This window comes from Crocuta crocuta, unplaced genomic scaffold (assembly GCF_008692635.1).
Source record: "Crocuta crocuta isolate KB4526 unplaced genomic scaffold, BGI_CrCroc_1.0 scaffold243, whole genome shotgun sequence".
Taxonomy (NCBI): domain Eukaryota; kingdom Metazoa; phylum Chordata; class Mammalia; order Carnivora; family Hyaenidae; genus Crocuta; species Crocuta crocuta.
In genome coordinates this window covers 6,287,684-6,309,986 of record NW_027529596.1, presented here as the reverse complement: position 1 = coordinate 6,309,986, position 22,303 = coordinate 6,287,684, and the positions used below count along the sequence as shown (strand labels likewise).

The 22,303-nt window shown below is 46.9% G+C and overlaps 1 long non-coding RNA gene across 2 annotated transcripts; it reads right to left on the bottom strand.

Annotated features, from left to right (window-relative positions):
- Positions 1–2,517: 2,517 nt before the first annotated feature.
- On the bottom strand, positions 2,518–8,385 carry LOC144229671 (uncharacterized). 2 transcript variants are annotated; one of them, XR_013334552.1, is made up of 3 exons: positions 8,325–8,385; positions 4,188–4,356; positions 2,518–2,674 (listed from the first exon to the last, which is right to left on the bottom strand). It is a non-coding gene; the product is annotated as an uncharacterized LOC144229671 (long non-coding RNA). The 2 variants fall into 2 exon arrangements; XR_013334553.1 differs by having other exon boundaries at positions 4,229–4,356.
- Positions 8,386–22,303: the final 13,918 nt, after the last annotated feature.

The window sequence follows — 22,303 nt, the reverse complement described above, 5'->3', positions numbered from 1 at the left end:
GACCAAGTGCAGAGGGGGCAGCGGTGGCCGCGAGACCCCGAACATCGAGGGCTCGGTGCAGCCGGCTCAGCATGAAGGGGCCCTGGAACGGCAGCAATGCGGAGAGCAGTGCGGGGCTCCCCAAAAGAGGCCGGCTGGGGAGGGCTCTCGACGCCATTGCAGAGACAGAAAGCATGTCCCAGGGCTGTCGTGGGACCACCGCTATGGCGTCCTTCTATTCCTGTGGGAGAGCCTTCAAAATTCCACAGGACGGTCTTCTGGGGGGACTTTTGGAGCGCGGCTCACTGAAAACCTGGGGCCTGCGGGGGAATAGGAAACCGGCCAGAAACGTGGGTTCAAGCACTTTGAGCACAAAGAGGCTCTTTTGGCTTTCGCTGCGGTTGCCCCCAGTGCATACGCCTCCTCCCCTGCCACTAGGAGTGTGCTCCCTACTTCCTTCCATTTCAACATCAACAGGTTTAAAACCTGACGGTCATCCCAGCTCCTAAGCCTTGGAGGTGACGCTTCCTTGTCCTTTTTTGTATTATCTTTGGCTAGTAACCTAATGTCTTGCCATCTTCTTCCACCTCAACTAGACCCAGTGCTGAAAAATAATGAGTAAAAGGGTATATGAAGGAGGCCCTTGAGAACCCACCCAAGCGAGGATCTGTGTTGTTACCCCTTGCCCCCCGATGCCTGGGGCTTTTAAGTACTTCGTAAAGATCTGTTGAATATTAAAAGGGATTTTCACACTATATGTTAACTAACTTGGATTGAAATTAAACAAATAATAAAATAAATGTTAAGAGACAAGATTTTCGAAAGACACCTTCATCAGAAAAAGAAAGCGAATAACAAAGGGGAAAAAATGTTTTCAGTTTGCCCTTCGGGATACAATAACGCCAGCTATTGCCTCCTCCGTCTTGCAACCTATTCCAAAAATAGCACGTGCAGGAAGAATGTGACCCCATCCTCCAAGGGCAGGGAGCCCACAGAAGACCTGTCTGTTCTGGGTCAGCATCTTGGGAGGGGGGTCAGACACAGAAACCCCACCGAGTGTTATTCCTGGGGGATGGGCTTTGATGCCCCCCACCGTCCAGGGACGCGGAGGGAGAAGTCAGCGTCCACAAACATGGCCTGACCTCCTGCGTTTGTCCAGCTGCTGCGAGCCGTTTCGGCCTCCCCGTCGGAGCCCAGCTGCTTCATGCCGCCCGCGCGGGCCTGACATCACCCACCCTCACGGTCAGCCTCTGAGACCCGGCAAGCTTTCTGAGGGGCCTGAAACTCACTGCTCCCCACCCCCAGTCTCACCGGACACAGTGCCTTTAAAGAGCCCAAGTCGTGAAGTCGACACCAGTCTGCACTTATTTTCCGCACAAGGGGGAAAAGTCTCACACGCCACTGGTGTGTCTTGCCGAAGACCGACATTCATTGGAGTGATGCGTTCGGGAAGATGATGGATTTGCTCTGATCCATCTCTGCTCTCAGCTTGCCGGGTCCCCCCTGTGACCCATGGCAGGCGTTTGTGAGACAGCTGGCGGGGTGAGGGGTGCAGGCTGGGACTGTGCTAGCGCTCGCTGGCCTCTGCACGGATCAAAGACTCATTAGCATCCCGCTCTCACCAAATCAACTTATTGGCTCAGACAATCTGTATTGCTTTAAACCTTTGGACAGCTATAAAATTTATTTGTCAACCGGGCAGGGTCAGGATTCGATTTTTGACAAGTCCCATCCAAAGACCAAGCCGTACATCTAGCATATGCCGTCATTTTAGCGTGTTCGGTTTTTGGGGGGAGGGCGAATGCAAATTAATCATTATTTCCCAAAGTACAAAAATAATAACTTCGGGTTATAAAATATGACAAATAGGCCACAAGAAAATGCAGGAAATATCTCACCTGGAAGACCTGGTGACAAACCACTCAAAATACGACTCCATGGTTTATGACGTTTCGAGAATTTCCTGAAAGATTTATAAGATTGTAGAATTTACACTGAGGCGGTGCGTGTTTCCCTGGCTACTGAATATCATTGTTTGGGTGGCTCCATGAGCAAAATGAAAGTTGAGAACTCAGAACATGTTGAGTTCTAATTTTTTTAAAATTTCTTAATATTTATTTATTTTTGAGAGACAGACAGCGAGAGAGAGTGCGAGCAGGGGAGGGGTGGAGAGAGAGGGAGACACAGAAGCCGAAGCAGGTTCCAAGCTCCAAGCTGTCAGCGCAGAGCCCGACGCGGGGCTCAAGCCCATGAACCGCAAGGTCATGACCTGAGCTGAAGTTGGACGCTCAACTGACTGAGCCCCCCAGGCCCCCAAGTTCTAATTTAGGTTTTGCCACTGACTTACTGTGTGTCTGATAGGAGTCATGTTAGTCTTCTGTCTCCTACCCTTGCTAGAAATAAGATGGGAATTGCAAGTGTCCCTTATTCATCCTTTGGGTAAACTGTGGAAAGAGTAATAAAAAAATGAAAGAGCCTCTTTATGAATATAAAGATCAAGCTACAAGGTAATGGGAATTGCTTTTATTTAGAAGGGAAGCCTCACTGTTGGTGTGGAAAATTTTACATTTGGTCTCTGTAAGTGCGCCCGTCCTGACGGCTCTCTGTGTGGGCTGTCCGGTCTGCTGGATTTAGCAGAGGCACCAACCTTTCTGCTGTTCGTTTTCCTTTTAAGAATCCTTCATTATGTTATTGCCTGGAGGGAAGAGAAGACAGCAGCCCGTTTTCCAGTCGGAGCCTGGTGCTACCCGTGTGGTTCTCAGGTACTCAGAGCACAGGGAACCACGCAGGCTTTGTGGCTCCCACCCTGCACTGAGTCCCCAGTGGTCACCATGTCGCCGTGGCTCCAGGAGAAGCAAAATAGGACTGCTGTCCCTGGGCTCAGGTCTATCTGTCCTGCTCTTGGAGATGTCAAACCTGTGGTGACCAGACTCTTGGTTCTGTGGTGTCATACATAGTAACTGGGGAGGAGGGAAGAATAGTCTCAGTTAGATCCCAAAAGGAAATCAAGGAAGCTATAGAGACAAAGAAAGAAAGAAAGAAAGAAAGAAAGAAAGAAAGAAAGAAAGAAAGAAAGAAAGAAAGAAGGAAGGAAGGAAGGAAAGAAGGAAGGAAGGAAGGAAGGAGGGAAGGAGGGAAGGAGGGAAGGAGGGAAGGAAGGGAGAGAAAGAAAAAGAAAGAAAGAGGGAGAGAGGAAAAGAGAAAGAAAGACAGACTGTAAAGAGCCTCCCGTTGCACGGAGCGCGAGCAGGAAACAGCTGTTGAGGGGAAGGATAATGGATGGCTGGTCCAGTGAGCAGCGCAGAGGAGGTGGCTCTGCGGTCCTGGGCAGGGGCGAGGATGCTCCTGCCAGAGAGAAGGGAGTGCATTAGGGCAATCAATCAAGTCAGGAATTCCAACCATTGGGTGTGCAGTGAGGATTTGCTTCTCGGTGGGCTGCATTTTCTCACTCATAATTCTCTTCAGTGGAAAAGAGAGAAAAGAGAAACTTTAGGGCCATTTATATTATGAGCCAATTGGGGGTCACATGGAATTAAACACTGCCCATTTTGAAGCCGACCTCTAATGAAGGACCTTCTGCCTTTTCCTCTTTGCTAAGCATGTAATTAGGCCCTGGGATTCCTGGCCATACTGTATACGCCAGGTAGGGGGAAATAGTTGTTTATGGACTTAAAATGGACTTTAAGATGAGAGGTGTTCACTCTATGGTCCTTAGGTATTTTCTGAGCCTACATCCTTCAGAGCCTACATCCTACCATTTTGTACAGCAACTCCCTGCTTCTCCTTTTATGCAAATTAAATAGTATATCTACAGGCAGATTAGGATTTTTAATAGTTTAGAATCTTTTGTTTGAGTATATATAGATTAGAGTTTTCAGATGTCTTTCCATGTATTTGTACTTATTTACATGAGGTTAAGTGCCTTGGAGACTAATAAGCCAGCCCATTTCTTAAAAACAAAATATGTAGAAGGCTTTTGAGTGAATAGTGTGCTTTCCCTTCCAGATTGAGCATGTTGTTAGTGTTGGGTTACGTTCCCCCCCCCATCCTATACATTTTCCTAAAAATAGTGTACCAAGAGCAAAGACGGCTTTCATTTAATTGTGCTTTAAAAAAAAATCCATCATCTGCCAGGAATCAGTTACAGTAGTGTTAGGATTTGAAACTAGAGTCAGCAGAAGAGAAATCCCAAGGAAAAGGGAAATTACCTTAGGGATGCAGGAAAGCATCCCCTAACTGGTGTCTCTACCTTCATCTCCTGCGCTGGGTATTTCACAGTTAATGGAGAAGGGGAAGGACCTGGAGACGACGCGGTGCTCTAGGAGGTGGGATGGAAGGCTTTGCTGGGCGCCACCGGATGACGGCATCCTCTTGATGCTGATAGAGAGAGAAGGGTCATAGTCGTGCCAGGACAGTAGCAGCGGGGGGAGCTGCCACCCACACTGGCACATGCCATTTGACTCGGTGCCTAAAGAAAACAAAACAGAGCCATAGGAAAACAGAAGAATTCCATTAGCCGGAGCACACATCCTCTGGGAGAGGTGAGCAGGCTTCCACCTGCCAAAGTTCGTGAGTAATGAACGCAGTCCCAGAAAATTCATGGCTTCCACAGTTTTCAACCACCCTACAAGGTTTTTTCTATGCCTATCAGCAATTTTAAATGTATGCCTCTCTGTTGCGGACTCCGCTGCCATGCTGAATTGGCAGCTTGGAAAGCCGAATCGCCTCTTTCCTGGAGGGGCTGCTTTCCTCCGAGAGAAGAGCTGCATTGAACATTTAGTACTGAAAAGGAGAGGAAAGAGGAAAAGGCATAGAGTAAATAAGGGCTGCGGAGATGCAAAGAGATCAAAATTAAAACGCTGAAGTTGGTCTAGTGCAGAGCAAAGGAGTAGCTAACAGGCGGTAAGAATCCTACCTGCCTTTTTCAGGAGAGCTTCTTGGCTTTTTTTTTTTTTTTTTTTTTTAATGTGGGAAAGAGAAGGCAAGACATATAAAGAAAAAATTGGGGTACCTGGGTGGCTCAGTCGGTTAAGCATCCGACTTCGGCTTAGGTCATGATCTCCCGGTTCATGGGTTCGAGCCCTGCGTAAGGCTCTGTGCTGACAGCCAGCTCGGGGCCTGGAGCCTGCTTCAGATTCTGTGTCTCCCTCTCTCTCTGTCCTCCCCTGCTCATGCTGCCTCCCTCTCTCTCAAAAATAAATAAAACATTAAAAATTTTTTAAAAATCTCCAAGCACAGAAGAGAGTGACCATGGCACTAAGAAAAAATGAGAAGTACATGGCAGTCAGAGATTTAAGTACAAGAAACATCATGAGAAGGGTAATCTAGATACCCAAATGCAGAAACATGAGGGTCAAGCAACAAAAGGAATTTAAATCTCAATGAATCGAAATCATTTGACTGACGGGGTCATCTTCCAGTTACCTGAACTTGTGGATTATTCAAGGTTAACCTGAAACCCCTCACGTGTCCCCGGAAGCACAGATGAGGGAGCACAGTTTCCTATTTCCTTAAAGACTGAAGAATTCTTGTTAACATCAAGTCTCCGGGAACTTTAGCTCTTAGGTCTGGCTACAAACCCCTTCTCTCTAGTGGAGTGTGGTGTTTAAGAGCACGGCGTTGGGAGTCACACAGACTTGGTTCAGAAGCTAGCCCTGCTCCTTACCAGATGTAGAACTAGTTATAGAACCGGTTATAGTTTGGGCAAGCTGCTTCAAACTCATCTGCATAATGGGGATAATAACGGTACCTTGGATTGCTGTGGGGATTACATGAGATAATCCATGTAAATCACTTAGCACAGTGCCTGGGACGCAATAAGCACTCAATAAATCTCAGTTGTTCCGTTGCTGTTGCTGTTATGATCTCTATTGTGCACAAGGAGACACAGAAGATCTACCCATTAACCCACATGTGTTTCCCACATCCTTTACTGCTATGATAAACTTGTTTTCTTGGAAGGCTCTGTTGTGTCTGTCTTTCAAATGGAATATATTGGGAGGCCAAGAAGAGAGTGAGGATTTGATTGGTTGAGGACCACAGAGAAGTAAGCTGTGTTGATATTTCCGACATGATGAATTCTAGTGGTTTTAAGCCCAAAACTCCACTTGTAAGCTTTCTCATTGTCCTCATCATAACATGGGAAATCCACTGTCACTTTCTCTTTCATGTGTCCTGGTCCTGAGGTTCTAGTTTTAGAGATAACTCTCCTTGCCAATCATCTCAAGCAGAGCATGAAATTCTCAGATTAATTTTATTTCTTTTTATTTTTTTTAAATTTTTAATGTTTTCTTTCTTTCAGAGACAGAGAGAGAGAGAGAGACACTGTGAGCAGGGGAAAGTCAGAGAGAGAGGGAGACACAGAATCTGAAGCAGGCTCCAGGCTCTGAGCTGTCAGCACAGAGCCCCATGCAGGGCTTGAACCCACAAACTGTGAGATAAAGACCTGAGCCAGTCAGACACTTAACCGACTGAGCCAGCCAGGCGCCCCTCAGATTAATTTTAAAACACTGCTTAGCCTCAGTTGCTTTCTTGAAATAATACGAGGTAAATCAATAAACACACTCTAAAACACACTGTTTAGGGGCACCGGGGTGGCTTAATCGGTGGGGCGTCCGACTTTGGCTCAGGTCCTAATCTCATAGTTCGTGAGTTCGAGCCCCACGTCGGGCTCTGTGCTGACAGCTCTCTCTCTGCCCCTCCCCTGCTCACACTCTGTCTCTGTCTCTCTCTCCCTCTCTTTCAAAAATAAACATTAAAAAGAATTAAAACACACAGCTTAAGTTTTGCAGACCACCAACTTGGGGGCAGCTGCAGGGAAGCTGATTTGCCCGGGACCCTGGACTCCCCTCTGGCCACCGAGCAGAGGCACCTGGGAACAGGGGTTTGCACGTGGGGAATCCACAGGGCCAAAAAACCCAGACAGTGACCACGAAGTTTACTGATAGAATCAGAGACTTGGGTAAACTCCGTGTCAGCACTCACGGGTTAGGAAACGGACTTTGCAGCCAAAACAGAATCTGGGGGAAATCTGCTGGATGAGTCTTGGAAAATACCGATGTTTGCAGACTCCATAGTATGTTTCTTTTAGAAAATGGTATTTAACAGCCCAGAGACTTCTCACGTGACGTGGGGATCATGCACCATCTGAGCCTTTTAGGTGCATCTTCCTTCCCCAGGACCAACGATGCTTAGCAGCGAGGAATTGACAAAAATCACAGCCCAAGATGGCGTGACAGCAGCTTGATTAATAATGATTATCACAACAGATGGAAATCTGTAGACAAAACTTTCCATAGAATGAGTCTACCACAAAATCTCATGGTGAGAAAGAAGGATGCTTAGCTGCCACAGAATTATTCCTTACTTAACAGAATAAAGTTGCTGAATTTCTACCCACCCCTTTTGAGAATTTTCACAAATTTCCAGTGACTTCCATTTGAGATTCAGACCCCTCGGTGACATACGAAGCAGGCCGCTTCCTCTGAGGTGGTGCGATGCTGCACAGGGCAGCAGAGGGTGTGTTCCTCCCTAAACGCACGGGGCGCATGTGTCCCCAAGCAAAAGGGACCGCACAGGTGTGTCCTCCTGAGCAGCTCACCTTTACGAGGGAGCGCACACGCCGGGCCCTCTGTGGCAGAGAGGAAGCGAGTTTTACACCCGCCACCAGAATGTATTTTTTGATCATTTGGGTTGGTTTGCTTCCTCCCTGCTTTTTGTTGTTTAATCTCGTTTACAGTGCAAATAGCCTCAGCAGACGCGAGCCGTTAATTCTGGAAAGCAAAGCCACTGTCTCTTTTTATTCCCTCCCTCTCCTCACAGCCCGGCTGGGCATGGAGTAGAAAGAGCCTGCCCCTCCTCCTTTTATCACCCCTGGAAGGAGAAGGGGCCCCCTGTCCCCTCACGTGTGCTGGAGGACACAGGGCCCCGGAGGCCCGCGAGGGCGGAAGGGCCTCTGCTCACTGGCTGCAAGACAGCAAGTGGCAGGAGCCAAGACCGCAAAGAGGCAAGGGAAGGCTCATCTCTCAGATCCAAAGAGCCTTCCAGTGCTGGGCAGAGATGCCAGCCGGTGCCCGAGTCTTCAAACACTGCTCTGCTCTCCCTCTCCCCTACCAAGAGGAGCCCCCCTCGAGCAATTTTCTTAATTACCCTGCTCTTCTGAGCAGCTAGAAAGCCCCCTCCGCCCAACAGTCCACAGATTGACCAGATTCCTGTGGCGTCCACTCTTCAGAGGAGTAATCATACTACCGAACGCTCGGGGTCTCAGGTGGAGACGGAGGGGCTGGATCCGCTTTCCCGTGCCCGCCTCCGTGCCCGGCCAGCGCGCCCTTGGACGAGTCACTCACCCTTGCTCACGGGTTTCCAGACTGTAAACCGTGAGCGAGGAATTCGCAAGTCTGTTGTGAGAAGGCACGAGATAACAAAAGTGAAAGCACTTTGTAAACTCTAAGGGCTGTGCAAACACAAGGCCTTTGTCTACGCCGAGAATGCATGGCCGAGTTTCCTTGGCAGGGACCAATGGGATTGAGGAGCGGGCGAGGAGTGGAGGCGCCCCTCCGGCTCGGGCCGTCCCCTCTGTGACCCGTGTCTGCAACCCTGGCCCATCGGCTGTGAGACTGTCAAAGCCAACCCTGTGAAAACAGGGCGCTGTGTATTTCCCATTGTCTAGGCGACGACGGGATGGTCACGATTGTGTGTCGTTTGGGATCAGGCCCTTCCTCTGCCCCTGGCTGTGCCTCACTGGGCAAGGCATCCAGCCTCACGAAGCCTCCCTTCCCTCAACCGGAAAAGGGGTGATGAGTGGCTTGTCCTTCACAAGGCTCTAGGGATGTTAAATGACAGAATGCATGTTAAGCATTCGCCCCAGTGCCCGGCACACAGTCAAGGTCAATATGTGCTCCTGCCATGTTGGGGTCCAGAGCACACTCCCCAGCTGTTCTCTTTGTGAACACGGTAGGTGTTGGTAGCATTCAGCCATTCATTTGAGCCACTTTTTCAAGCTTCCCAAGATCTAGTTTGAATGCTACCCCCAAGGAAACCTTTCCACAGAGCCCCTGGGTGGCTCAGTGGGTTAAGCGTCTGACTTCAGCTCAGGTCACGATCTCGTGGTTTGGGAGTTCGAGCCCCGCGTCAGGCTCTGTGCTGGCAGCTCAGAGCTTGGAGCTGCTTCAGATTCTGCGTCTCCCTCTCTCTCTCTGCCCTTCCCCTGCTCACACTCTGTCCCTGTCTCTCAAAAAAACAAAAAACCTTTCCTAACACCGTCCCAGCCCCGCTCCCCAGGTTAAACTAATCAAAGGGTCAGGGTCAGCACCAGCTCTGTGGACACAGGACATGTGCAGTCAAAAGGGCCCCGTGCTCACAGAGGCCCTCACCTGGTTTGATGCTCTGTGGCTGCTCTAGTAGAACAAGGGACTCTGCATTTTCATTTTGCCCTGCACCTTGTCAGTTATGTAGCTGGTTCTGGGCCTAACGCTTTGCCTCAATTCTGCCTTGTAAATTTTATAGTTTGTTGTTAACATGCTTTTTGGAATACACGGTCAGTCCTCATTATTCACGGATTCCATATTGTGCTTTTTGTTGCTGACCTTACTGTTACAATGGCCACAGGCAGGGTGCTTGAGGTGCTGTACAGGGTTCCCAAGTGCAAGAAGGGGGTGGCGTGCTTCACAGAGAGAGTACGCATCAGACAGGCTTGGTGTGGGATGAGTTACAGCACGGCTGGCAGTGAGTGCAACGTTAATGAATCAATAATACATACTAAGTAAGGCGCCCTGAGAGAGAAACACACATAAAACAAGGTTATGTATTGATTGATGAATGAAAATCCTGTGACCAGAGACTCACAGGAACCTCACAGTGTAGGTTTCCAGGAGGAACAGCTCAGTACTCACCACGTTCAGTGTTTGTGCCCTAGTGATGGTGCGTAACCACTGCTGAGAACAAAGTTGCCTGTAATGCCCTTAAGGGCAATGTTTTGTTGTTTTTTATTTTTTAAGTTTATTCATTTCGAGAGGGACAGAGAGAGTGAGTAGGGGCGGGGCAGAGAGAGAGAGAGAAAGAGAGAGAGGGAGAACCCCAAGCAGGCTCTGCGCTGTGAGTGCAAAGCCCAACGAGGGACTTGAACTCACAAGATGCAAGATCATGACCTGAACTGAAACCAAGGGTTGGACACTTAACCGACTGAGCCATCCAGGTGCCCCAGTGTCCATGTTTTATATGTGTTTTTGCATGTTCCTCAATGTCATGTCTGCCCCTCCACCCAGTCCCTAGGAAAGTGCCACAGACATGCTGGTACGCCAAAAAATTAACTACATGAAGTTATGATTCTGACTTTGAAGAAGCATTAACACCTGACTGTTGCTTCTCAGATTATACTGCTTGTTCCCTATAGAATCCAAGTCCCCTTGTGATATTGTTTATATGAAAAACTGTTCCACATAGAAAAAGTTGTAGATTACTGTCAATTTTTTCCAAGGTGAAATGAAAAGCAGAAAACAAAGTAATGAATGGTTGTGGACCCATATACCTAAATTCTTCATGATCCTCAGGCAAAGTGCTGAAGACCTAGATGTGACTTTTTAAAAGTTTATTTATTTATTTTGAGAGAGAGAGACAGAGCACATGAGCATGAGGGGCAGGGGAGAGAATCCCAAGCAGCCTTTGCACTGTCAGCACAGAGCCCAATGTGGGGCTCAATCTCACAAACCATAAGATCATGACCTAAGCTGAAATCAAGAGTGATGCTTAGCCAACTGAGACGTGACATTTGTTAAGAAGAAAGATGTCACAGGGGCGCCTGGGTGGCTCAGTCGGTTAACCATCCGACTTTGGCTCTGGTCATGATCTCACGGTTCGTGGGTTCGAGCCCCGCCTTGGGCTTTGTGCTGACAGCCAGCTCAGAGCCTGGAGCCTGTTTCGGATTCTGTGTCTCCCTCTCTCTCTGACCCTCCCCTGCTCATGCTGTCTCTCTCTCTCTCTCAAAAATAAATAAAACATTAAAAGAAATTTTTTTAAAAAAGAAGAAAGATGTCACAGAGTTCTAAAGGGATGTGTAGCAAACTGAGGGGTCTGTGTTTTGGGGAAAATTATTTTAGATACAGGAGAGATTTCTACGTGAAGTCCCTAACAACTGACCCATATATAAGAAGTTAGCTAGAATGCAGAGGCTGACTCGAAGTGTCACCCATTCCTTGAGACAGGAAAGATTTCCAGAATCAGTGATTTACTCATCACCTGTTTAAAGCAGGCAGGGTACTGGATCCCAGGCTAGGAGTGCCCTAGAGTCTGCAAAATGCAAGAGTGGATGAAATAATTTGCCCAGTTATCAATAGGATGATGGTGATGTCCATTCTATCATAGATGAACCTGTCCCCAAACTGAAGAACATGCATTTTCTATTGGCTAAATCCAAAATCTTCTGTTGAGATCCATCATGATCCTCCTGGGGAGGAAAAGAATTTGACTTAGTCACTTTATGCCTGGCATTTGAGGAATGGTGTGTACCAGAAGGGGTCAAAAGGAGTGAGCACCAGGCCCCAAGATGCAATCACCAGTTCTACTCCTTCCCATCATTCACTTCCATGCTTTTGGCTCTTGGCCCCTGGCTGCCTGCTCCACTCTTTGTCTTCCCTCTGCCTTTCCTTCCACAGAGGAGTGTCCCTAGCTAGATGGGGTGCTTCAAAGTGACTTCCTTCAAAAGTAATTGGTACAGACCACTAAGTAAACCAGTAAACCTGGGGCAGTCCTGTCCACAAGAAACGGGTGGTTCAGATTTGATGGGCAACCCATTAATGAAATAAGGGTAAAAGCATCTTGGGTAATGAAGAAACTATTGAGATGTCCTCACAGCCGGTGAGTAGACACTGTTAGACATTATGTCTTTCAAGGAGAAAAATTAAAAGATCTTCACCACCCTGGATGACCTGTTTCTTTGGCTTTGGCTCATAAATGGCAATAAGGTTACATGGATTTAAAGGCAAGTGAGAAAGAGGAGGGTCCAGCTAAAGAGCAGAGTGGTCCAAAAGGCTCAGAAGGAAGCCGTGGAAACACAAACAGCACCCTTGGGTCGGGGTATAGAGGGTGAGGTTGAACGTGAGAGAAGAGGGAATGAAGCCTGAAGCTTTCAATCGAGTCACCTGATTAAAGCCCGTGAATTCAAGGAGAAGGAGTATGTGCCCAAGCAGGTAGTGGCGTCCACCTCGTTTCTTCCCGCAGGGCAATGATGTACTTAGAACTGCAACTAGAAAATTCATGAAGGGGCTCCTGAGTGGCTCAATCCATTAGGCGTCCAGCTCTTGCTTTTGGCTCAGATCATGATCTAGTGGTTTCATGAGTTCAAGCCCTGCATCAGGCTCGGCACTGGCCGTGTGGAGCCTGCTTTGGCTTCTCTGTCTCCTCTCTCTCTGACCCTTCTTGCACTGTCTCTGTCTCTCTCAAAATAAGTAAACTTTAAAAAAATAATAAAAAGAAAATGCATGAAGAGTGGTACATAGATGGTTGTAGGGAAGCAGGGAGCAGGCTTTGGTGACAGCAGACATCAGGGAAAGAAGGACCTGGAGTGTAGTTCCAGTGTGAATGGCTTGGAGAAGACAGGCTGTGGCCCTGGACAGTGATTTGGGGGGGTGGGGCGGGGGGTGCACAGGGAGAATGGGGATTCAGAGATGGGGATCTTGAGCCCCAGTGACTAGGAAGCAGAAGTGTTTGGTGAGTGAGGTGGATAGAAAGTTTTGGCACTTGGTGTTTAAGATGCTGGAAGCAATTGAAAATTGGCAGAACCTACTATGACTTCACCCGAATTACATTTCAGATATTAATGCACCAACTGTTCCAACGTTGTTTCTTTGTTACCTACCAATACTTCTCCCAGGAAAGTGTGTCCGGACTTGATTTCTCAGACATGGGGCAGTCTAAGCAGACAGTTACACTGGGATGCTCCCCCCAAAAGACTCTGAGTGGAGGCTGTAACATCTTTAGACTTCAAGTTACCTATGGAATTAGTAAAATCTGTATCTTATCTTTTTTGCCTCTCTCTTCCTCCCCCAGTCTCATCCCTTCAATTACACACACACAGTATTGAGCTTCTAGCAGTCAACTGTTAGCATCTGTGAAAGATAGATGCAGAGGTGAATAAGATACAGTGCTATCTTAATTTTTTAATGTTCATTTACTTTTGAGAGAGAAAGCATGAGCAGGATAGGGCCAGAGAGAGAGGGAGACAGAGGATCTCAGTCAGCTTTGTGCTGACAGCTGCGAAGCCAATGTGGGGCTCAAATTCACAGATCCAGGTGTCTGACACTCTGCTATCTTCAAAGGAGGGTACAATCTGGTGACAGCGCTAATGGTTGGCTACGTTTGTGCTTGTTGAACACCCACTGCCCACTGAACACTGACTTAGGTGGTACTAATGGGCAATGTTGCCTACTGATTAGACGTGAATTTACTAGGGGTTAATGGGTAGACCTATGGAGCCAGAGTAGCTAGACTCAAAGTCTTGTTCTACTGCTTATTCATTGTGAGAACTTCAATCAAATTACTAAGGGTTCTCTGGTGCCTCTGTTTTCCCACCTATAAAATGGGAGTAATAATAATTACTTCAGTGGGTTTTAAATAGATTAAGTAAGTCAATAAATATGGTCAACCATATGTGTTAGGAAGCGATGCGTGTTCCTAGCACACAATAAGCACTCATAACTATTAGCTGTTATTATCATACAGCGCCTTCATAAATATGATTTCATTTCTTCCTTGTATTAGTTCTGTAAAATTAGTATTATTTTCTCCATTCATGAATGAGGACCTCAAGATTCAGGGAGAATAGCTGACTTTCGCCAGGTTGTTAAATGAAGGATCCGTGACATGAATGTGGTAGAGCCCAGTGCCCATTCAACAATATTACAATGACATGTTACTACAGGTAGACTGAATTAAAGAATGACGCTATAAATCTCAATCTGATCTAAAATCTCAAAACCGGAGACAATTTTAAAGGCTGATAATTAAATAATCAATAATGATTAGCGCTGCTAATATAATTCCCTAATTCAATCTTACTCCACAAATAACCTTTCGCCATTATTTGATTGTGATAATGAATTAAATTGACCAGGTATTTTCTTCTTTGATTTCATGAACTATCCCTGGGGACACAGCTTATTGAAAAATTAGTTTCTAATTTCCTATGGCTGAAACCAGTTTGTTAACATTACTAAATAAACCGATGGATTTTTCAATGTCAGGTGATAGTCAAGCATCTGAAGACTCTGTATGAGCATTAATGGAGAATATATATACACAGACATACCCGAGGTCAGTTAGGAGGCCACACGGGTGCTCTGTGCCGCATGAAACGAATCACATCATAAAGGTTGGCTGCTTCCCATCCACCGAGCTGATGTGAAGAAGTCTAGGCCAGGCTGACTTTCCCTTGGGCTGTCTGTCCATAGCGCTTTCATATCCCTCCCTTAAGATACCTTTTAATCTGGCCAATGTCTAAAGACTAAGCTTGGATCAAGGTTTTGCTTAAGCCAGAGAAGTAAGATGTCTGCTTGGAGGCAAATAATCCACATAATCCAAAAAGAGAACATAACCTAAATCAAAGGGAGAAAGAGCATCAACCCTAGCCAGACAATGAAAACCAGAGGTCAGTATAAAAACACTTGAGCCAACTACCAACAGAGAGATTACAGATGAAAGATGGGGGATAAATCTGAAGTCAAAAAGATTCAGAAGTGTTCAGAAACAGATTGCTGGGCCTGTTAAGGGGAAATCAGGGGCTCCTGGGTGGCTCAGTCGGTTGAGCGTCCGACTTCGGCTCAGGTCATGATCTCACGGTTCGTGGGTTCGAGCCTCCCATCAGGCTCTGTGCTGACAGCTCAGAGCCTGGAGCCTGCTTTGGATTCTGTGTCTCCTTCTCTCTCTGCCCCTCCCCCACTTGTACTCTCTCTCAAAAATGAATAAATGTTTAAAAAAATTTCTTAAAAGGGGGTGGGGAATCACTCCTTCCATACAGGAGAATTCCAGGCCCCTGCTTACTGGATGCCAGCCTGGATTTGGATAAGAGAGTAGCTGTGCATAAGTGTGTCCTCTCTACACCAAACTGTAAGCCTCTTGAGAGCATGGCTTGAACCCTTGTCATTTTTCTACCTACCACAGAGTCTGTCACATGACAGACGCTTAGCAAATACTTGTTGAGTGGAATGAAGGAATCACAACTAGTTGAGGTTGCTGCTACAAGTACTTACCACCACGTCAACCACCAATAACACTTACCATTTTTATGACATTTATGATATACCCAAAATTGTGCTAAGCACTTGGCATGTAGATAGATAGATAGATAGATAGATAGATAGATAGATAGATGATAGATAGATGATAGATAGATAGATAGAGAGATAGATAGAGAGATGATAGATAGATAGATAGATAGATAGATAGATAGATAGATAGATAGATAGATAGATGAGAGCTTTTTAAGTCTCACAAAAATAAGGTAGATGTTATTCTTAGCCCATGTTATAAATGAAGAAATTAAAGCTTAGAGAAGTTATCTTTTACACAACTGCATTACTTAACAAGTGGCAGAAACAGTGTACTAACCAGTCTATCTGACCCCTCAGTCCATGAGCGTGAACACTCAATAATACTACTTTGGAAGCCCAGCACTGTTGGAACCTGAACTGGATTCTAAAAGTTGTATAGAACTCCCTCCCATCCCCTTCCACTCCCACCACTCATACTGAGTTCAGAGCCCCTCTTCTGCACATTCTGGGCTTGTCTCTACCAGCATACCCATTACATTGTCAAATAAGTATGTCTAAATGAGCATCTTGACCACAGGGACTCTTGTTCATTTATGATCCCCTCCCATAAATAGCACAATGCCTGGAATAGAGTAAATGTTAAATAAATGTTGGTGGAGTCGATTAATTATTGACTTCTGAATGACGATGGTCATTTAGAAGACTGTGTTTACTACAGACCACTCTGATTTTGACCCATGGAATCCCTCATGTCGGGACTGAAGGGTCTGACAGAAAAGACAAACAAGGCTGTTTCAGCACCGCTCAGGCTCCCTTTGGGGCTGGATTTATGGCTTCTTGAGTGGAATCCTGGCCCTCAACTTTGCTGAGCCATCAAGAGCAGTGATTTTCCACATGAGGCGGTTGATTGTCCCACAAGCTTAGCTTTTTAAATGTTTATTTAGTTTTTAGAGACAGAGAAAGAGAGAGAGAGAGTGAGCAGAGGAGAAGGGGCAGAGAGAGAGGGAAAGAGAGAATCCCAAGTAGGCTCCACACTGTCAGCACAGAGCCCGACAGCAGGGCTCGAACCCATGAACCATGAAATCTTGACCTGAGCCAAAATCAAGAGTCAGACACTTAACCAACTGAGCCACCCAGGTGCCCCACAAGCTTACGTTTTTAACTCAAAAGTGTCACCTGGCACAAGAATGAGAGATCTGTCGTCAAGTGTTAATAGGACCCTTGAACCTCCAAGGAAGTGATGCAGGGGAGGCCAAGAAAACAAGGAGAATCCTGTTCTCAAATTTAAAATTAAAATAAAGGAAGAAATTTTCAACAACAAAACTCAAAACTTCTAGTAAAAAAAAATAGCAATACTAATATGAGCATCCTAGAGTAGTGGTTAACAGCATGGGCTTTGCAGTTAAACAAATTTGTTTCAGATTCTGACTCCTCTCTTGTTACCTGTGTTATACAGGGCAAATTACTGATTCTAAGACTCGGTGTTCTTGTCTGTAAAATGGTGCTGATAATGTCTTAGATGGTAAGCATTAGACAATGCATGCAAAACGTTTTGAACGGCACCTATTATATAGCAAAGGCTCAATAAGACAGTTGTTATCAAACAGTTAATGTTTATGCATTTACTTAAATATTTATTCAGCACCTACTGCATGCCAGGCACTATCAACAGAGAATAAGACCTGTGCCCCATAGAGCTTCATGGTGAATAGTTTCCCCTTCATGGTGTCCATACCCCCACCATGCCCTTTGAGTGCCTTCCTGCTTCGAACTTGACCATGTGACTTGCTCTGACCAATGGGATATTAGCCAGCATGACCCAAGTAGCGACTTGAAAAATGCTTATCCTTTGTCCTGTCTGACTACTCTTAAAACCCCTGTCACCACCACCATGTGACAAAGCCTAAGACAGCCCATTGGATGGTGAGAGACACAAAGGCCCAGTTGCTGCTGTCTCCCTTGCCAACAGCCACCAAATTCTAAAGTGTAGGCAAAGCCATCCTAGGATTGTTGTCTCTAGCTGACCCATCAGCTGACTCCAAGTGCGTTAGACAACTCAGGAGAAATCCACTGATCAGGCCTAGACCAGAAAAGCTACCTAGCTATAGGATAAGTAAGTGGTGTTTGATTCAAGCAAGTTTGGGGATGGTTTCTTATACAGCCAAAGCTAACTGATACAAGCTTATGGCCTAACACGGGGTCAATTGACTTTTTCCGTGAAGGGTCAGATGGCAAAAATTTTGGCTTTGTAAGCCACATGGTCTTCACTGAAACCAGTCAGCTCTGCTCTTGTAGCCCAAAAGGAGCCATAGACACTATAGAAATGAATAGTCATGTCTGGTTTGGCCTGAGGGCTGTTGCTTGCTGACTTCCGCTCTAACCCAAGAAACAGGCACAATTCAAATAATCCCGAAAAGAAACATGTACACACAGACTGTAATGGCTACTGTGCAGCCAAGGCTCATGACACTGTTAGAAAGAATAATTGAAGAGCCTGTCCCAGGCTCGTAATTCATATACAGTGTCTTGGTTAGAATCCCCCAGAAGAACCCTGAGACAAGGATTTGAATGTATGCAGTGTGTTTGGGAGGTGACCTCAGGCAGCATGAGAGGGGAGTGAGGACCGAGAAGGTGGCCCATATGGACCAAGTTAGTGAATAGGTTATCCCATGGGCCAGTAAGGCTTAGTCTACTGGGGTCTCTCAGAGATGAGCTAGGTGACTGGGCAGTGAGGAAGCTGGGTTGGCTATTCTCCAGTTCCCATCTGCTGTTGTTGGTGGGTGGTTCCCGGAGGTGTTCATCCTCTGGGGTTCTGGCCTGCCCTCATCCCCCCGCAGCCAGCGAAAGTGCTGAGGCAGAGAGCAGCAGCCCCCAGTAAAAGGCTGAACCGGTAGTGAGGAGACCCAGGGATGTGGGTGGGCACTGACAGCATCTACAGGAGAAGCTTCCCCGTGGGAGTCGGGTCTGAGTTGAGTGTTGAGATGGAGGCTGGCTTACGGGCAGAGAAGCCGTGGCTGACGTGTGGATGTGGAGGAGGTCACTTAGAGAGGAGGATATGTAGAGAAATGAAGAGAAGTCTAGAACTAAGTGTTTAGGAGAACTGACATCGAACGTAGGATGAGCCTAAAAAGAGACTATGTTCGTTTCTAGGGCTGTCATAACAAAGTACCCCAAATTCCATGGCTTAAAACAACAGAGATGTTTTTAGCCTCACTGTCCTGGAGGCCAGAGTCCAAAGTCAAGGTGTCAGCAGGGCATGCGTTCTCCGAAGGCTCGCGGGGAGAGTGCTTCCTTGCTTCTTCTGGAGAATCATGGCATCCAGTGACAATCCTCTTGTGAATGTGCCCCTCCAGTCTCGGCCTCTGTGGTCACACAGCCATCTTGCCTCTGTGTCTGTGTCCAAATTTCCGCCAGTCTTTGGATCAGGGCCCACCCTAATGACCTCATGGTAACTTGGTTCCATGTGCAAAGACCCTATTTCCAAATAAGGTCACATTCCTAGGTACTGGGAGTTAGGACTTGAACATCCTTTGGTGAGAAGTAGTTCAACCCACAATGGAGATTGGGAAGGAGCAGCCCCAGGCAGGAGGAAAGCCAGGAGAGTGTACTACCACGGACATACCCACAGGAAAGCAGCACCTTGAGGAGGGCAGAGGGATCATCATAAATAAGACGAAGACTGGATTTCACTGGATTGCAAGACATTCCCTGGATTTAGAAACATGGACATCATGGTTCTTGCCAAGAGCTGGTTCTGTGGAGAAATGGAAAATTAACAGCAGTGAATAAGACATGAGGAAATGGAGACCGTGAGTACTGAACTCTATCAAGACGCTGGGCAGCAAAAGGGAAGAAATGGAGGCCGTGGTTTATCGGGGTGATAGAGGATATATATTTTTTTAATGTTTTATTTATTTCTAGGAGAGAGAGAGAGAGAGACAGCGTGAGCAGGGGAGGGTCAGAGAGAGAGGGAGACACAAACTCCAAAATAGGCTCCAGGCTCCGAGCTGGCAGTCAGCACAGAGCCCGACACGGGGCCTGAACCCACGAACCGCGAGATCATGACCTAAGCGAAAGTCGGACGCTTAACCGACTAAGCCACCCAGGCGCCCCGATAGAGGATATGTTTAAGACGGCAGACTGAACATATCAGTATGAAGGACCTAGCTGTGAGGGACATGTGGAATACGGATGTGCCCATCATAGCGCAGGGTCCAGAGGGGACCAGAGAAGATGGGTTCCTAAGACGAGGCTTCTCTGTTGCAAGAGCAGGGAAGGAGGAGTGGAGGCCCCGGAATTATCCCCTTTATGCTTTATGCTCTCCTTCTTCCCCTCAAATGGGCCCATTTGTCGGTCTAGAACAATCCACCTGGGAACAACTACCTATTGCTCTGCCCCCTGGGAGACTCGTTGCTCCACGTGTTTCTAGTATTTCCCTTTCATTTGTGACCTTTTACTAATGTTTATCAATAAATGTCTTGTATCTACTAATGTCCTGTCTAAAAAGATTGTCCCGGGAGAAGGGAGCACAAGCGTGTACACATTATTTGGTAGATACCCATGTTATTCCATTGATCCCCAAATCAGTCCCCCCTGGAAAGCAGGACAGGATCATTACTCTCACTTTACACAAGAGGAAACCGAGACTCCAAGAAGCCAACGGTTTTAGACAAGATCATGTGGATTTAAACCCTTATCCTTGGATATCTTGCTGGGGCTTTTTCCATAGCAAAGAGTGGACTCCCTCAATGTGACATGAAGGGTAGTTTAGAAGTTACTTCAGAACAGGCATGCCGTGATTTCTAGGAGGAAATGGGACATATTTTTTTCAACACTTGTAGAAATATTTATGGCCTTGCTTTCCAAGGAATACTGAAATGGGCTAGTGTCTTGTGAACTGCACTTTGTGCAGCCGAATGATCCAGATGAAATTATACAAGCACTGTTTTCCCATCACCGTAGAGCATTACCTACCCAGCAAACATTTACAAAGCTCCTACTGTGTGCCAGCACCATTCTCAACGACTTCAGCATCTAGGGAGGGACAGACATATGCGGGTGGGCTACTCTGGCCTCTTTGAAACAGAGAACCCAAGGAATACCCCCGCTCATGTGTTTGAGAAACGATGATACTTCAAAGAAATTCATAGGACTCGGAGTCTCTCGAAAGAGAGGCAAAGGATAAGAGGGGATCCCAAATGGGAAGGAAGAGAGATCGGGCCAGGGAGGCAGTAATAACAACAATAACAAAATATATTTACGTGGCATTTATGGCTTACGAAAAACTTTCATATCATTTTTTTTTTCTTTCAACCTTCACAAAAGTCCTTTGGAAAGTAAACCACAAAGCACTTTCTCCCCACACAGGTAGCTCTGGGAAATGAGATTTCTCTTAGCAGCAACATATTCAAAATGAATAAAGCAAGAAATCCGCCCATATTATATTACATATTCATTAGACTTGTGAATCGTGTCTCACAGCTCTTGCCTAGTTTGGGGGGTGGGGGGGGCTTTGCCACGTTTAGCCCAAGCAGCTCTCCCCACCGTCTTGTCTTAAAGATTCCTTAGTTCTGCAACTAAACTCTGCAAGTTGGTTGAAGCCTTCCCCACATTCTGCTTCCTCCACCGGCAAATGCGGGCTACGTGTCGTGACACCTTCCTGCTCTTCCCGATCACCAGTGTGGACACCGACATTCCACAGATGCTACGGGAAAACCCATTCAGGTGGAGTTCTAAGCAAGTCTCCTAATGGTGAAGCTCCTTTCTAAAGAAGTGGTTCATTCATTGATCCATTCATCTGATAAATGCACCGAGGGGCACCTGGGTGGCTCAGTCAGTTAAGCTCAGGTCATGATCTTGCAGTTTGTGGGTCTGAGCCCTGCATCAGGCTCTGTGCTGACAGCTCAGAGCCTGGAGCCTGCTTTAGATTCTGAGTAACCCCTCTCTCTGCTCCTCCCCTGCTCATGCTCTGTCTCTCTCTGTCAATAATAGACAAAAGTTAAAAAAATATATTAAAAAATTTCATCGAATGCCCACTATATGCAAGACGCATGGGTACAGGATCTAAAACAGCAAGACATGGGCAAGATTCCACATGCCCTCAGAAGGAGAAGGTGGGCGTACACAAAACTTCCATACAGGTCAGAGTGAAGTGAGAAAGGGGAGTGGGTTTGTGTGTTATTTGACTTCCTTGGCAATCATTTAGGAAGGTGTCAGTTATGGAAAACGAACTACCCAGGTTCTGTCCCATGTGTCACCTGATTTAATGCTCACAGCAAAAGGATGTCCATTTTACAGATGAGGAGAGCAAGGCTCCACTTACACCCTTCCATTCAGAAGGATTTCATGGGAGACATTTTCGTTTGTTTGGGGGCTTCTTCGTTTTGTTGCGTTTGCTGCTGCTGCTGCTGCTGTGGTTCAGGTTGGAAGATTGCCTCTGATTGTAGCATTTGAATCTGAGAGGATTCACAGAGCTTGACCTTTATGGACCCCGGCTCGCACGAGTTCCCTTCAAGGTCCTAAGAGGAGCCAAGAAACGCGCTCTCATTTTCATGTGTTTTTGCAAAATTTGCCAAAGGAGTTGATTCTAGCCTTCTTTGTCTTAAAGAGGCTGTCCCGTATTGTGTCCACATCAGGTCCCACGCAGTCTGGATTCCCCTCCCCTGAAAGACGGTGTGAAGGGCATGGGTAGCAGGTGCAGTGAAGTGGAGAAAGCCAGGCACACGGGGGAACGCGTGGGCCCACCCTTTTCGTACCAGACCAGTTTGAGGCAAGTCTAGAAAGGATGAGGTGATGACTTGCCCAACTCTTGGCCACAAACCCCAGGCTAATCTGCATCTGCCCCCTCCTGTCCTCCTCTGGCAGTGATGAAAGAAGGACCTCCCCTCCCCAGGCTCTGACCCCCTCCCCAGACACCTTCCCTGTGGGTCATCCTGTCCCTCCTGGGGCCTTCCCTGCTGCCATTGCGCTGGTCCCTTCCCCGTATGACAGGGTCAGGATCCCCAGTTGGGGGAGGAAGGGAAGGGGGGAGGGAAGGAGGCAAGGAAGGAAAAAAAGAAAACTNT